Here is a 14973-nt window from a genome sequence, read left to right as displayed (position 1 = left end):
TCTCTGAAATTCAACAGTTACAGATTCATCCCTTGGACATCGGTTTTTCAAAGAAAATATCCCTAGAAGAAAGGGAGCAGGGATAGTTATTGGCATTGTAATGTGAATGAATTGTCAAGGTCTTTTCAGAAGAGGTTGTGTAAAGTAAGCAAAGCTAAGTGTTGAGAATGGCTGAAAGAAGTATAGGAGGTCGGGGGAACTTCCCTAGAGGTCCAGTGGTTAAGACTCTGCGCTCCCAGTGCAAGGGGCATGGGTTCCATCCCTGATGAGGGAAATGAGATCCCACATGCCTTGTGATGCAGCTAAAAGAAAAAAAAGTGTGGTCAGGGAGCTGGGGGCTGCCAAAAAGGAATGAACCAGACTTCACAGATTGCCTGAGGCTGGGATGAACGTGGCCACCCCCTCTCACTGTACACACAGCAAGGACCTACTGTATGCAGAAAGAAGGCCCAGGAGGGAGGGTCTAGGTGTGTAGACCACCATCTTCTCAGGCACTTGGAAAAGGTGGCCTCGAGCCAGGGAGTGCAGAACTAGGGGGCTGGGCCAGGAGCACCCCTTTAGGCTGACAGTGGGCAGAGAATCATCTGGCCTCTTCTTCCTCCCACCCTCTCATCTCAGTCCAGTGTCTCTATCAGCAGTTGCCTTCCCAGGGCACGGAATAGAGCAGGCAGGTTTGCAGAATGGATCCGGGGTCGGGTGGGGAATGGAAAATGGAAATAAGCAGCCCAAGCTCTTTATTACCGTTCAGTAGAAAGCGCTAAAGTCCAAGGGACGACCAGCCAGAAGGTGGCTTCAGATTTAACTGGAGGAGCCACTCTCCCTCAACTGTATCCTACACTTCGAGTGGGGCTTCTGAGTGTAAAAGGGCAACGTCATGACCCAGGCAGAAGAAGAGGATCACAAAACTCCGTGGGCCTAATCCTACCTGGGGAGGAATTCTTTCTTTTAAACCAGCATTCCAAACTCTTCAAGCAAGTCATTTGCAAAGGTGCCCCCTTCTACCACTGTGAAGACAGGATCAAGTTCTCTAGGTCGATCGAGTGATCCCTAGGAATCAAGAGCTCTGGGTGGTGGGGCGAGAAGCCTGTTGGCTGTTTGGTGTTGACACAGCCATGGGCCACAGCTTCCTACACAAGCTTCAGGGTGGCTCCACCACAAACCCTTCCTTCCCCTCAGCCAGTGATGGTGACTCAGGAGATTCCGGAAAGGGGCTCATGGAACACTCGACCAGCAGGTTTATCCTGAGGTGCTTCTCAGCATTTTCTAGATAGAACACTAGGAGCTGGTTCCAGATCTGACTAAGAAGCCTGGCGTTCACTCCCCTGGCTCTGCCTGCAACACTCTGTGAGTTCAGGCTAGAATATGATGAATGTACTGAAGGGGGGCTTTAGGAGAGACAAAGAAAGAAAGAAAGCTGTTGAGACTTGTGGTTTAATGTTGTGAAATGCACACATACATGTAACTCTACTATCTCCCCAAACCTGACTGAAGGGACAGTAAAGGGATTTTTTTTAAAAGGCCAAACCCCACAAGGAAAAAGAAAGCCGAAGTGCATATAGCAGGCTTGAGATAGCACTAAAATTAAAGAAGATACAAAGAGACCTCACAGACCAGAGAAAGTAGAAACCTAAGTTGGTGGGGGCTGGGAGGTGTGTGTGTGTGTGTGTGTGTGTGTGTGTGTGTGTGTGTGTGTGTGTGTGTGTGTGTGTGTGTGTGTGTGTGTGTGGTGTGTGTAGTCAAAGGACTTAACTCTGTACTGGGCACTGGTCTAAGTGTTGAAGGTGTATTAACTTACATAATCCCCCAACAATGTGAAAGTTTGTGACCTGATTTTGGGGATGAGGCATAGAGAAGTTAAATAACTTGTCCCAGGTCACACAGCAGAATGTGAACCTCTTTAGGGGTGTGGCCCACAAACCACCCTCTACACAGCCTCACCGTGATTAGCAAGCCCTTCTGACCCAAACCCCAGGGGATCTCAGGACTTGGGATATCAAGGAGCAACAAAGTGGGGCAGGAAACAGAACTGGTGGAAAGTCTGTATGAAGAGACATACTCTCAGGCTCCTTCCCCTATTTTACTCAGCCCCAGACAACTGCCCCTCTGCTCCCTGGTAGGATACCTTCAGTTTATTCTCTGGAGGCATTACCCAGTTGAGGATGGGGGTGAGACATCTATGAAAAAATTCCTAAAGTTTGTGAACTGACTGGAGAGGATGCCTGGACCCCTTCTCCACTCAGCTCGCAGGGGCTGGCCGTGAGGTTTACACACTGAGGCAGGGACTGGGAGCCCCTCTCCAGGAACTCACTGGCCAGAGAGGAGACACACAACACTGACATCTGAAGGTCTCTGGATGAAAGAGCTGGCTCACCAGTTGAGGAGCCCTTCCTGCCCATGTACCAGGACTCACACAAGCTTCTAGCAGCTTTTTGGTATCTTCCTCTTTCCTCCACCTACATTTTTATCACGGAAAAATGTAAACACATAGAAAAATTTTAACAATACTATAATGAACACCCATACACCCACCTCTTCAGTTCTACAGCTGTTAATATTTTAGCATATTTGCTTTATCTTTAGATATAGGTGTACATACAGTATTTTCTGAACCATTTGAAAATGACTGCAGACATTATGATATTTCACCTCTACATATTTCAGTATCTCTATTCAAAGAATAAGGATCTTATATAACCCAAATGCATTATCACACCTAAGAAAATTTAAAATAGCTCCCAAATATATTCTAATATTCAATCCATATTGAAATTTCCCACACTGTCCGTAGAATCTCATTGCATTTGGTTATTATGTCTCTTTATTCTCCTTCCTAGAACAGTCTTCTTTCCTTTTGTTTGCCCCACAATGTTGACTTTTTGAAGGGACCAGGCCATTAACTGAAGAAGTGTCTCACAGCTGATTTGTCTGATTGGGTCTTGTGTCATTGAACTTGTCCCCATATTTCTTGTAAATTCTGTCAAGTGGAAGTTAGATCTAAAGGTGTGATTAGATTCAGATCAGATGATTTTGGTAAGACACATAGGTGACATTCTCTACTTCATGCTGCATCTCATCAGGAGACAACGTCTGCTTATCTCACTAGTGGGGAAGCAAAGCTCCACCTCTTGGTAAAGGCAGTGGCTGCTGGATCACTCCAATGTGAAGGGACCTTGGGTAATACCTGACACAGTGTGAATATCCTGCTCAATGCCTTGCAGGAACAGACAATAAAGGATGACAGGACATCTGAGAAAAAGTCTCCAACATGAGAGAGAGAGACAAAAACAAGCAGGAAAAAAACAACTCAGAGGAAAGAGTGATCACTGCAGGAAGCAAAAGAAAACTTCCCCCAAATGGCAAATCTCCTTAGAAATAAGAGACGATATCACAGCCATGAAGCAAGATGGCTATAAAAAATATTTAGAAAACAAGAAAGAGCTTTCGGAAATCTCCACTGAAAAATCCAGTACAAAGTTGGAAGATAAAGTAGAAACAAAAATCTCCTAAAAAGTAGAATAAAAAGTTAAGGATGAAAAATTGGAAATTAAAACATAAGAAAACTAGAGGATTAGTCCAAAAGTTTTGCATCAGAATAATTGGTATCCCACAAAAAAAAAAAAAAAAAAAAAAGAAGGAAAAAGTAGGGGGGGTGAATTATCAGATAAATAAATAAAATACGAGCATTTCCCAAAACACATGAGTTTCCAGCTTGAAAGGGTCTATGGAGTGCCCAATACAGATGCATGTTATAAAGATAAACAAAAAACACAATATTGTAAAATTTCAGAACATCCTAAAAAAGAAAAATGGGTCACTATGAAAGGTCAAGAATCAGGCTACTATTAAATTTCTTAATAGTAATACTGAAATCCAAAGGATAACGGAGCAAAGCCTTCAAAATTCAGAAGGCAATTTGAACAATAAAATTGTACTATAACCTCTAGAATAAAATAAATATCTATGAGTCCATGTTGATACAAGTAAATAAATGAATGACTAAATACATGGCGGAGAAGGGACAGCTCTATCTTACAAAAGAATTTCATTAATAAATGTAAAAGAAATTGGGGGCTTCCCTGGTGGTGCAGTGGTTGAGAATCTGCCTGCCAATGCAGGGGACACGGGTTCGAGCCATGGTCTGGGAAGATCCCACATGCCGCGAAGCAACTAGGCCCATGAGCCACAACTACTGAGCCTGCACGTCTGGAGCCTGTGCTCCGCAACAAGAGAGGCCGCGATAGTGAAAGGCCTGGGCACCGCAATGAAGAGTGGTCCCCGCTTGCCACAACTAGAGAAAACCCTTGCATAGAAACGAAGACCCAACACAGCCAAAAAAAATTAAATAAATAAATAAATAAAGTCAGGAGCTCTTTAAAAAAAAAATGTAAAAGAAATGAGGGAAATAGAAAATTATCATTAAGAACATTACAGTAATAATTGTAGGCAAGATTCACCAATGGATGCTAAAATTTGTAGGTGAAAGTTTGAGGATAAACAAGATATTTGCATAGTCTTAAATTATGTCTACCAATATATTTACTAATTATAAAAGGAAAAATAGTAACTTGACAGTGAGAAGCCTGGCATAAACTACTTAGCCATGTGATCAAGATGAATACCCTGAGTAGTGCACAGCACCATCACGTACCCCTGATAGGATGCACTCAGATGGGCACATCACCTCTGTGGTGTTCTTGCCGCAAATCCATAGCCTCAATCTAATCATGAGAAAATATCAGACAAATCCAAATTGAGGGACATTCTACAAAATAATTGACCAGTACTCTTCAAAATTGTTAAGATCATGAAAGACAAAGACAGACTGAGGATGTGTTCTAGATGTAGGAGACTAAGAAGATTCAGCAGCTAAGTATAATGTGAGATCCTGGATTGGATCTTGGAAAAGTAAAACGACGTTACTGGAAAAACTGGTGAGATCCAAAGTCTGTCACTTTGTTAACAGTAGTGTACCAACGTTAATTACTTAGTTGCTTTTTTTTTTTTTTTTGATGTTGTACCCTGAGAAGTGCGTCAGAGTTAACTTCTTTTCTTTCCTTTTTTTTTAGTTAATTTCTTAATTTTGATCACTGTACTACAGCTATGTAAGATGTTACCATTAGGGGAAGCTGGGTAAAGGCACTAGACAGAGCTCTGTAATGTTTTCGGAACTTTTCTGTAAGCCTAAAATTACTTCAAAATGAAAAGTTAAAACATTCCGAGGGAAAATTATTTCCAACATAGAATTTTACACCCAATCTAGCTATCAATCGTGAAGACAGAATAATGACATTTTCAGACAAACAAGAACACGTGCATCTTTTATTAGAAGGCTACTGGCAGTCATGCTCCCTCAAGAGAATAAACCAAAGTGAAGACCTGGGATGCAGGCAACGTGCAATTCGCCACCAGAGGGAAGCAAAGGAGTTTTCAGAACAACATTCCCAGAAGGATGTCTCAAACAAACCAAAAAACCCAATAGTTTACCTTATCTGTTTGACTGTATCAGTGAAATTTTCAGTTTTGACAGTCTAGGGTTGTATCTTTTATTTATTATTTATTTTTGGCTGTGTTGGGTCTTCATTGCTGCGCACAGGCTTTCTCTAGTTGCGGTGAGCGGGGGCTACTCTTCGTTGTGGTGCACGAGCTTCTCATTGCAGTGGCTTCTCTTGTTGTGGAGCACGGGCTTTAGGCGCACCGGCTTCGGTAGTTGTGGAAATAGGCTCAGTAGTTGTGGCTTGCGGGCTTAGTTGCTCTGCAGCATGTGGGATCTTCCCGGACTAGGGCTTGAACCTGTGTCCCCTGCACTGGCAGGCATATTCTTAACCACTGTGCCACCAGGGAAGTCCCTCTAGGGTTGTGTTATTGATAAGTACATAGAAAACCAAGCAAACAGACAAAAAAAAAAAAAAAGCTCCTAGGGAAACGAAAGTTGCACTTTTTGTAATCATAGTATACTAAATGGCTCAGTTGTGAAAATTTTTTACCTAAGTCATAATAATGTAAATACTAAAATATTCATTTAACCAAAATATCTATATTGGGAAGATGCAGGGAAGGGAAATATATGTGTGTGGGTAGAGCATGGGGGAGAATGTAAGAGAGTTAAATTCTCATTTTCCAAGGTAGGAAGAGAATAGATTACGTCTAAGGTTGAAAAATCAAGAAACAGCAACACAAATTTGGAAAAAAAAAATGTAGAGAAAATATAAGAAGGCACAGCTAAAACAGCTGTTTCTGGGGAGAAGTAGTCAGGGCTTAGTAGGGATGAGCAGGAGACTGCTGTTTTCCATTATAAGCCTCTGTTCTTATTTCACTTCTTAAACTAGATACCTGTGTTATTTTTATAAAAATAAAAACTAGGGACTTACCTGGTGGCGCAGTGGCTAAGAATCTGCCTGCCAGTGCAGGGGACACTGGTTCGAGCCCTGGTCCAGGAGGATCCCACATGCTGCAGAGCAACTAAGCCTGTGCACCACAGCTACTGAGCCTGTGCTCTAGAGCCCACGAACCATAACTACTGAAGCCCGCGCGCCTAGAGCCCGTGCTCCGTAACAAGAGAAGCCACTGCAAAGAGAAGCCCGCGCACCACAACGAGAGTAGCCCCCGCTCGCCGCAACTAGAGAAAGCCCGTGTGCAGCAACGAAGACCCAACACAGCCAAAAATAAATAAATTTTAAAAAATAAAATAAATAAAAACTACATTTTAAATAATAAATAAATAAGGCAAGAGCAACCAGAACATCATGGGTAACCTTGCTTACCCAATGGTTAATTTAAGCGTATAAACCCAACTAACTGTAGGCTCGAGTCAGGGTCTCAACCTTGCCTATTTGGTATTCCTTCCTGCTCTGACTTTGGGTAAAGCTCGTCTTCCCCTCGCTGGCCCCAGTTCTGACCTCCTCAGTGCGTTCCTTGGCATCTGTATGTCAGAGCATAACGGTTCGCACCCTTAGCCATGGAAGGGTACTTCGGTGGCCGCACCGCTCTCTGCACTTCCGCTGCCTGCTCTCTCCTCACTTGGGCTCCTGGGCTACCCACCCCCACCAGAACCTGAGCTGGACTGATCAGGATGGTCACCTGGTTCTCTGGTCACAGGGAGCCTGTGAGCTGTTTAACCTTCAGAAGTTTCCCACGACTGCTGGGCTCCCTGTAGCATCTTTGCAACAAAACGCTGCTAGCAGCAATTGGCAGAAGAAACCCTTTATCTCGTCCCTGTGTGCCACAGGTGAGCATGGTGGTATTATTGGCCCCAATTCTTCACTCCTTTCTCCATCCACACACTTGCTATGGCTTCATCATGGATGGAATGTCCTTCTTTGTCGATATTGGGGTTGGCCATATGACTTTCTTTGCCAATGGGATGTCAGCAGACGGACACAAGCAGGGGTTTGAAAAGTGCTTGCACACTGGGGTTTACCCTCTTCTGCCTCTGCCATCAGAAGAACAAGCTTCAGCTAACCTGCTGTCTAAGGAGGACAGGATGAGAGGCATGTAGAGCAAAACTACCGAGTGGTCCAGAGACCCGAAGTGAGTAGCAGAGCCACTGAGCTACTGCAGCCTTAGCAGAGTCAACCAGCTGAGCCCAGCCTGGATCAGCCAAACCCCGGATGACCCACAGAGCTCTGAAGACAAATGCTTATTGCTGCATGCCACTGAGAAGATCTTTGTGGTTTTTTTCCCCCTCAGTGCTGGGTGACTAACACAGGCACTAAATGTTGGAAACCACCCATCTACAGTTTTATACCAAGATTTCACAGGTTTATAAAATAATGCTCAGGGGTGGCATCCCAAGGTCAAATCATAAAAAGAGCTTGAGTCTTTAATCACTTACGAGTTAAGGAAAAGAACTTTTAACCTCAGACAGGTGTGGTGGATGACAGAGATGTCCTACTTACTTAGCATATGCTTTGACATTTTTTACTGAAGACAGTCTAACATAAATGTGGCCATGCCAGGGGGATATGCACCCCTAGATGTTGAGGGTGAGCGTGCGGTGACAACGGCTACTTCTCAGTTATAAGTTGTGTGAAATTGCATATTAGACTTCTTAGATTTCTTAGTTTCCCAATTTCACATGCTCCCAGGAGGAGTCCCTGGCCACAGAACTCTCTCCCATCTTGGGGGTGTTTAGCTGATTCTAACTTAATGGGAATGTACTGATCAGATGCTATGCTGAGAGCAGGTTTTAGTAAAGAATGAGGAGTAGGCAATGGGTTCTAAAAGCCAGAGATCCCAGAATGGATTCAAAGCAGTGACTCCTGTATGATGTTGATCAAAGCAGAGAGGAGGAAAACATCATAAAGCATAGGGGAAAATGCACCTTAGCTGGGCAGGACCCCCTGGGATTTAATCTCACCCAGTCCTGTAACAAACCACCCTCGTCCTTCCTGCAGTGTCTCCTCTGCTTGGAATGGGGCTGCCAGGTGGGAGAGACTCAACCGAAACTTGGGGGTCTGGGGATGTGAAGAGGAGGGAAACCAGGGATGAAGGACAGGTAGATTCAAGGACTGTGGTTGACACCTTGCTTGGATTTAAGAAAAAAATAGGGTAATACATTCTCAGAATGGCCAGGGTAGCCAGGGCTGAAGTCTTCCACATCAGGACTGAGGCTGTGTGTGGGACGGGTTCACTTAATAAAAGGCTCCTCCCAGGCCCAGGGCGCTCTAAGCAGATGTGGGGAAGCATAGGCTGAGGAACCGGAAGGGAGGAAAGCAGGGAAAAGCAAGATCACTGCCCAAGGGGCTCCTGGCCTCGAGGTGAGCGGCACCTCTGGGTGTTGATGGGGGCGGGGACGGGGAAGATGGCTGCGGCATCTTTGGGAAGATTTGGAGCCACAGGGGAACCCTCCCCCACTGCTGCCTTATGATGGCTCAGCTACCAGGCCAACTGGGAGGTGGTAGAAAGCCAGGGCTGCGTGGGATTAGGAGTGGGGAGATGGGCCAGGCGGGGCTGACTCATGATGCGATGAGCTCAGGTTCGCTTTCAGGAGGGATCAGTGTCCGAGGAGATGCCATCGGGGGTGGATGCAGCCACGAGTTAAGGCAGCTGACAGCTCTCACGGCTGTGGCATGGTTTGTGCCCGTGCTTCCCAAGGTAGGATCTGTGAAACGCTAGCTCTGAAGGTTGTGAAGGGCTACTGGCCTGAAAAGAGGGTTCCATGGTCCAACAAGCTGGGGAAATGTGGGCTTAATGGAATTACACAGGTTTCTCCACTGTACGACATCTCAGAGCCCTGAATATGATGACGGGAATAGTCAATCTCTAAAGCAAGGCAGGCAGGGGTATGGTATACCACTTTTGATCATGACCACGGAACCCTTTCAACACAGAACGTGACTTCAGACTAGTGAACTACTGACGACGCTTTCTTACTGAACTACTGGAGCCGGCACCAACAGGAAAAGGACCTGGTTCCTACGTGTCACCTTCACCACTACTGCCAAGCCCCTCTCCACCGGTGAGGTCTACTTAGAGTTTCAGGGCCAACAGGCAAATAAACTGAGGTTTGTGACAGATTCTATCCCCACGGCAAACTGAAGTGCTAACTACACAAAGCCACGGAGGCAGAGGTCCAGTTCTAAGGTACCTAGGCACCCAGTTGGGAGGCTGGGGCCCAGTGGGCCCACAGATCCATGGCAGCCCCACCCAAAACTAAGATCAGCCTGGCAGCAGCCCTATCCCCCAACTGGAGACCTCGAGGCTCAGGCCTTGTCAGGCTTGGCTCTGGACATGGTAGGGGCAGCTGCGGAGAGGACAACCCCAGGGGTCCAGCTCAGCTGGTCTGGGTGAAATGCAGGAGTCGGCAACTCACAGTCGTAGCTGTTTCCAGCTCCCTCACCGCAGGAGGCTCTGTCACTTATTTTCCCAGGTTCTTCTGGTCTCTCCTGGCGCTGACAACGTTCCATCCAGGTGCTGATGAAAATCCCTCTTCTCTGAAGCACAAGCAGAATGTTTCCTTAGAAAGGAAACAAAAAGATTCCGAGGACAAGGAATCACAAAAGCCCTGACGCCACCAAGTAACAGCAGCAGCGTGAAAGTAACTCAAACTCAGTCTCAGATGGTCAGACTGACAAAGCTTCCCGGCCCACAGGCTTCTTAATTTTTACCTTTTATTCTCTCTGATGTGCCTGCTCAGAAGCCCCAGGTTTCGGCCGGTTGTTCTGCTCCAGGCCTGAGCGCCTGGCACGTCTAATTGTTGATTCTGAGATTGTCTCTCACACGGAGGCAGCGGCGATGTCATAGGTTCAGAACCTGGACAACAGACCCAGTCAAAAGCTAAATAAATGTGTAAGCTTTTACTTGGATAAGAACAGCGGATGGAGTGTTTGATATGTGCTCATCCTCACAGCCGTGTGTGCCAAGTACCACGACTCCGTTTCTGGATAAGGAGACTGACGAGCCAGGCATCTTTGCCCCAAATCCCACGGCACGTGAGCCGGTGCAGCGGGTTCGAAGTCAGCACCGCTTAGCGGCAAAACCGGCAGAGCTCGGCTCCAAGTTCTGTCCCGTGTGCTCCCCGTGGCGCAGGACAGATGCTCACCTTTCATGGCCAGGTTCTTCTTCTGCAGAAGGAAGATGATAATCCCTATCCACGGAGCGTGAGGGATTATCGTGAGGATCAGATAATACAACGAACAGAAAAGAGCTCTGAAGTGGAATGAATACAGGTGCAGGGCGTTAATAGTACCCAGTGTTTTCCTAGATACCAAACAACTTGGCACCCCAAAGGTTTCCACTTTCTCTAGTTCATGCTTGCAAACTGACCAAGCAAAGGAAAAAGGTAGACAGATTCAAGAAGACGTACCAAGAACCTGAAAGCCTACAGGAGGTTAGGAAACAGACCACCCCCCACCAGTTAGGAGGCTTTCAACTTGAACCTTGGAAGAGCCAACTCCCCCAGACCTCATCACTGCCTCCTGCCCACACCCAACCCTTCTCCTAAAGGCTCCAGACACTAAAAATACCCCAGCCACCTGCTGCCCAGGCAGGCAGTAAATCACTGGCCCTCGAACACCAGAATCCAGGCCAGGCCTGGCCTGACGTGGCCGCTGGCGGATGACATGCGCCAGATGGGGCAAGTCCACTTCTTCCCAGCCCGGTGGCCAGGGGGCCTGGGAGGAGAGTGCCCCAGGAAGCAGGGGCGCTGCTGCAGGTGCTTCCTGGGTGTAGGGTGATTGGAGGTGGGTGTGTCACAGGAGGAAACGGGGCTCCCTGGGAAAGGGCAGTGGCTCCTACGGCGACAAGTATATATAGAATAAGGTCATCTCATCAAAATCCACAGATCAGCCACTCGACTGCTGTCCTATTACCCCAGGGCCACCAGATGTCACTGTTGCAGGGAGCATGAATATTTGTGGTCCCATCTCCGGACAAGCACTGACTTCATGGAGACAGTTCAAACTGTGGGCACTCAAGGGCACACCAGTGAGACCCATTTCCTGCTTCCAGTTCTTAGTGATTCGATCCCACCCTCCCATCCCCACCCCCGGGACCAAAATCAGTCCGACTCCCAAAATGCAACCAAGAAATGCCAAAAATCTGTTCACAGTTACTTTCAGCACAATACAGTGAATCAGAAATGAGAGGCCAAGACAGAATATTTAGTTTATTTTTAAACTAAAATGCATCATCAGCAAACACATTTGTGGGGAACAAGAAGTCATGTGCTGTGCTGGAGTGTTGCTCAAATTTGAAAAAGTGGGGACCCTGAGAGCATGTCCTCCACTTTGTCACCCCTCCCCCTAGAAAAACCAAAGCAGTGACGTTAACTGCTGCCAGCTGACCACTTGGTCCAACCAGTGAAAAATACTTACAGGACAATACAAAACACAAAATCAAAACAATGAAATTGAGAGGCTACTCAAGTATAATGAATAGACCTAGATGGTCAGAAATGTGCTGAGGTTAAATTTTTTTTTCCACAAAATTGAATAATTTTCATAGCTTGTAGGCTTCTGGGAACATGTCTAACACTGTTGGGCTAGAAAGAGTACTTTTAAGTGAACTAGGTTCTAGTTCACGGAAAAGCTCTGTGGCCTTGGGCAGGTTATCTAACCCCTCCGAGCCTCAGTCTCCTCGTATATGAACTGGACCTGTCCAAGGCCCCTTTAAACAATACATGATTCTAGGATTCTAAGCATGGCCTTGAGGGGCCCCTGTGTAGTTGGGAAGGTGGATGTCAAAAATAACAAAACAATACAGGGCCACTGAAGAGACACAGACAAGGGCTACAAGAATTCAGAGTCCTCCCCTTCTGACTCCTGGGGGACTGAGGGAAGGCTTCTGGAGGGGAAGGGATTAAACACCTAAAAAGTAACACTGCAGCTAGCTCAGCATACTGGATCCCTCCCTTGAAGACATGGGAGGTGGCCAATCCAATATTTTAAGATGTCAACTTGATCTGTGTGGACATAAACATCTAAGGTTTCCAAAAATAAATGATAACTGCTACCTATCAACCTCTATAAGCGCATGAATTTCTCAAGAATGGGAGCATGTTCTGTAATACCATCCAGTCGGTTTTGTGTGTACATGTAGAACTGCTACTTCTTGGATGATAAATCTGGGGCAAGGGACAGAGAGGAAGTTAGGGGGGAGGTTAAAGTCCTTCTTCAAATGTTAAAAGCCTCCCCCAAATGGTAATACAAGCACAGACAAGAGCTTGAGAAATGGAAGCTAAATTTGTAATAGTGGTTCTGTCTGATGATACTGGGGGTAATGATTATTTTTTTCTTTTTGCTTATCTGGATTTTCCATTTTTCAGCAACGGACATGAATCAATTGTATATTTTTTTAATGCAAATATATTCGGGACAGATAATACATCAAACCACTATCAGTTACTAGCATCTTAATGTGAATTAATGGATGTGATTTGCTTCCTGCAGTGAAGTGGCGGTGGGATATGGATTTGGTTAGGTCGGGTCTGCCACTGGAAAGGGAGAGAAGATGTAGAGTTTCTAAAAGCACAGTGGGTGGAGGAGGCTTGCCAGGCCCCTCCTTATTACCTCAAGGGCATTTTATTAAAAGTAAGGACAGAAACAGTTAACCTTTCTCACTCATGGTTTTGCCCAATTATTCTCATTATAAATTATTTATTTTTAGATCCAAACTCCAGCTTTCAAACCAAACAAACAAAAAAGGGCTCATGGATTTTAAGAATAATTTGAAAAAAGAAAAAAGAAAACAAAGGATTCTTCTCCAAACTCTGTGCATTTTGGTTTCCATCAAGCCTTTTTTGGACAAAGTTTTATTTTACTATTTCATATTGCAGTCTGCAGACTTTTCCTGGAGCCTCAGTGCTAGCACTTCAGGAGTTGTAAAGCTGACATAATTAAATACAAGAAAACGTCATCATTTAGACTCTGATTTTAGATGGGTTATGCTGACAGTTGCCTCAACATTATCTGGAAAGGCAGAGCATGCAGAGGAAATTTATAGTGTAAACAATACTGGGGAGTGATGGACAGTCTGCAGGAATCTAGTTACCATCAACATAAGCAATTCATAACTTACTGCAAATCATTTGATATGTTCATCCAAATATGCCTTCTATGGCCCAAGCAAAATTTAGACTTAAAATATATTTGAACTATCACCTCCAAGTAGTTGGAGATATCGAGGCTTGAAAAGAGGAACAATATTGAAGGCAGTGACCTATTTAATTGAATCTAAGATGCCATCAATTATAAGATGCATTATATTTTTGTAAGAAAAAACACTGCCAACTCAATTATGACACATCAACTGTAAAATACATTCTAATTTTTAAAATGTTAAAATGTGGGTGGAAACTATCTATCTTAGAGTTAATGAAATACAGTATTACCTATGTCACCTTGCCCCTACCTCCCTGTCACAGGGAGATGGGCTTCTATTCTCAGTGACCTGTTAGACTTCATATGGGGACATCAATCTTTCTTCCAACTCACTTAAGGGTTAAAACATTTAGATCTGTCCTTCCTTGGCAGTAGAATGTATCTGTTCTCCAAGTTCCTGTCAGAGTCTATAATCTCCATTTCTCTCCCATCCAATACTCAGCAAAAACTCAGTTGAGAAAAATCATGTTTTCAGGAGTGGCTGCAGGATACGCAGCCCATCCATTTTTCTCTACTCTGTTTACCCTCGGATTGAGCCAGATCAGCAGAGAGCAAAGTACTGGGAACAACTGGGTAATCCCTCATAGAAAGGCTTTTACAGACTCTCTCTCTGGCGTCCTGCCTTCAGCCCACGTGGCGGACACTGTTAGAAACAGCCCGAGTTGTACTAAATTCTGTTGTCAAGGACATAGCATCCTCTTCATGAGGACCCACTGGAGACATATTTCAGGGCTTCATGCCGGGAATCTTTAAAAATAAAATGTTTAAATTGAAGTATAACATATATAGAGAAAAGCACACCATTCATAAAGGTACAGCTGAATGAATTATCGCAAATTATAACAACCGCTCAAAGGAAAAAAATAAAACATTACCAGCACCTCAGAAGCCCCTTCATGCCTTCTCCCCATTACTATACCCACCCTCTTCCCCAGAGGCAATCTGTCCTGATCTTTAACACCACAGTTTTATCTGTTTTTGAACCTTACATTACAAAAATGGAATCATACAATATGTATCCTTTTAGTCTGGCTTCTTTCACTTATCACTATTTCTTTCACTTATCACTAATTCATCCATGTTGTTATGAGAAGTAGGTTGTTAATTTTCATTCCTATAATTTTCACTGTACAGTAGTCCATTGTATGTATATACCACAATTTACTCATTTAGGTTGATTCCGGCTTGGGGTTATTATGAATAATGCTGCCATTCTGGTACACATAGTAAGCACTTCTGTGAAGTATACCTAAGAGTCAGATTACTGGGTTTTAGGGCTTGCACACGTTCAGTTTAATTTCAAAGTAGTTTTCCACTTTACATTCCACCAGCAGTGTATGAAAGTTCCAGTGGTTCCACATCTTCACCAACCCTC

The 14973-nt window shown here is 44.8% G+C and overlaps 1 protein-coding gene across 1 annotated transcript in view; it reads right to left on the bottom strand.

The window, feature by feature from the left end:
• Window positions 1–10252, bottom strand: part of RCBTB1 (RCC1 and BTB domain containing protein 1) — a 94436-nt gene extending 84184 nt beyond the window's left edge. The window contains exons 1-2 of the mRNA XM_068526951.1: window positions 10107–10252; window positions 9812–9955 (exon numbers count right to left, since the gene is read on the bottom strand). The gene's annotated coding sequence lies outside the window, so the exon portion shown is untranslated. The remainder of the gene's footprint in view (window positions 1–9811; window positions 9956–10106) is intronic.
• Between the last annotated feature and the right edge of the window lie 4721 nt (window positions 10253–14973).

The sequence above is a fragment of the Eschrichtius robustus genome, chromosome 18, assembly GCF_028021215.1.
Source record: "Eschrichtius robustus isolate mEscRob2 chromosome 18, mEscRob2.pri, whole genome shotgun sequence".
NCBI lineage: Eukaryota > Metazoa > Chordata > Mammalia > Artiodactyla > Eschrichtiidae > Eschrichtius > Eschrichtius robustus.
The sequence above is the reverse complement of the archived record's forward strand: the minus strand, read 5'-3'. Positions and strand labels throughout refer to the sequence as shown.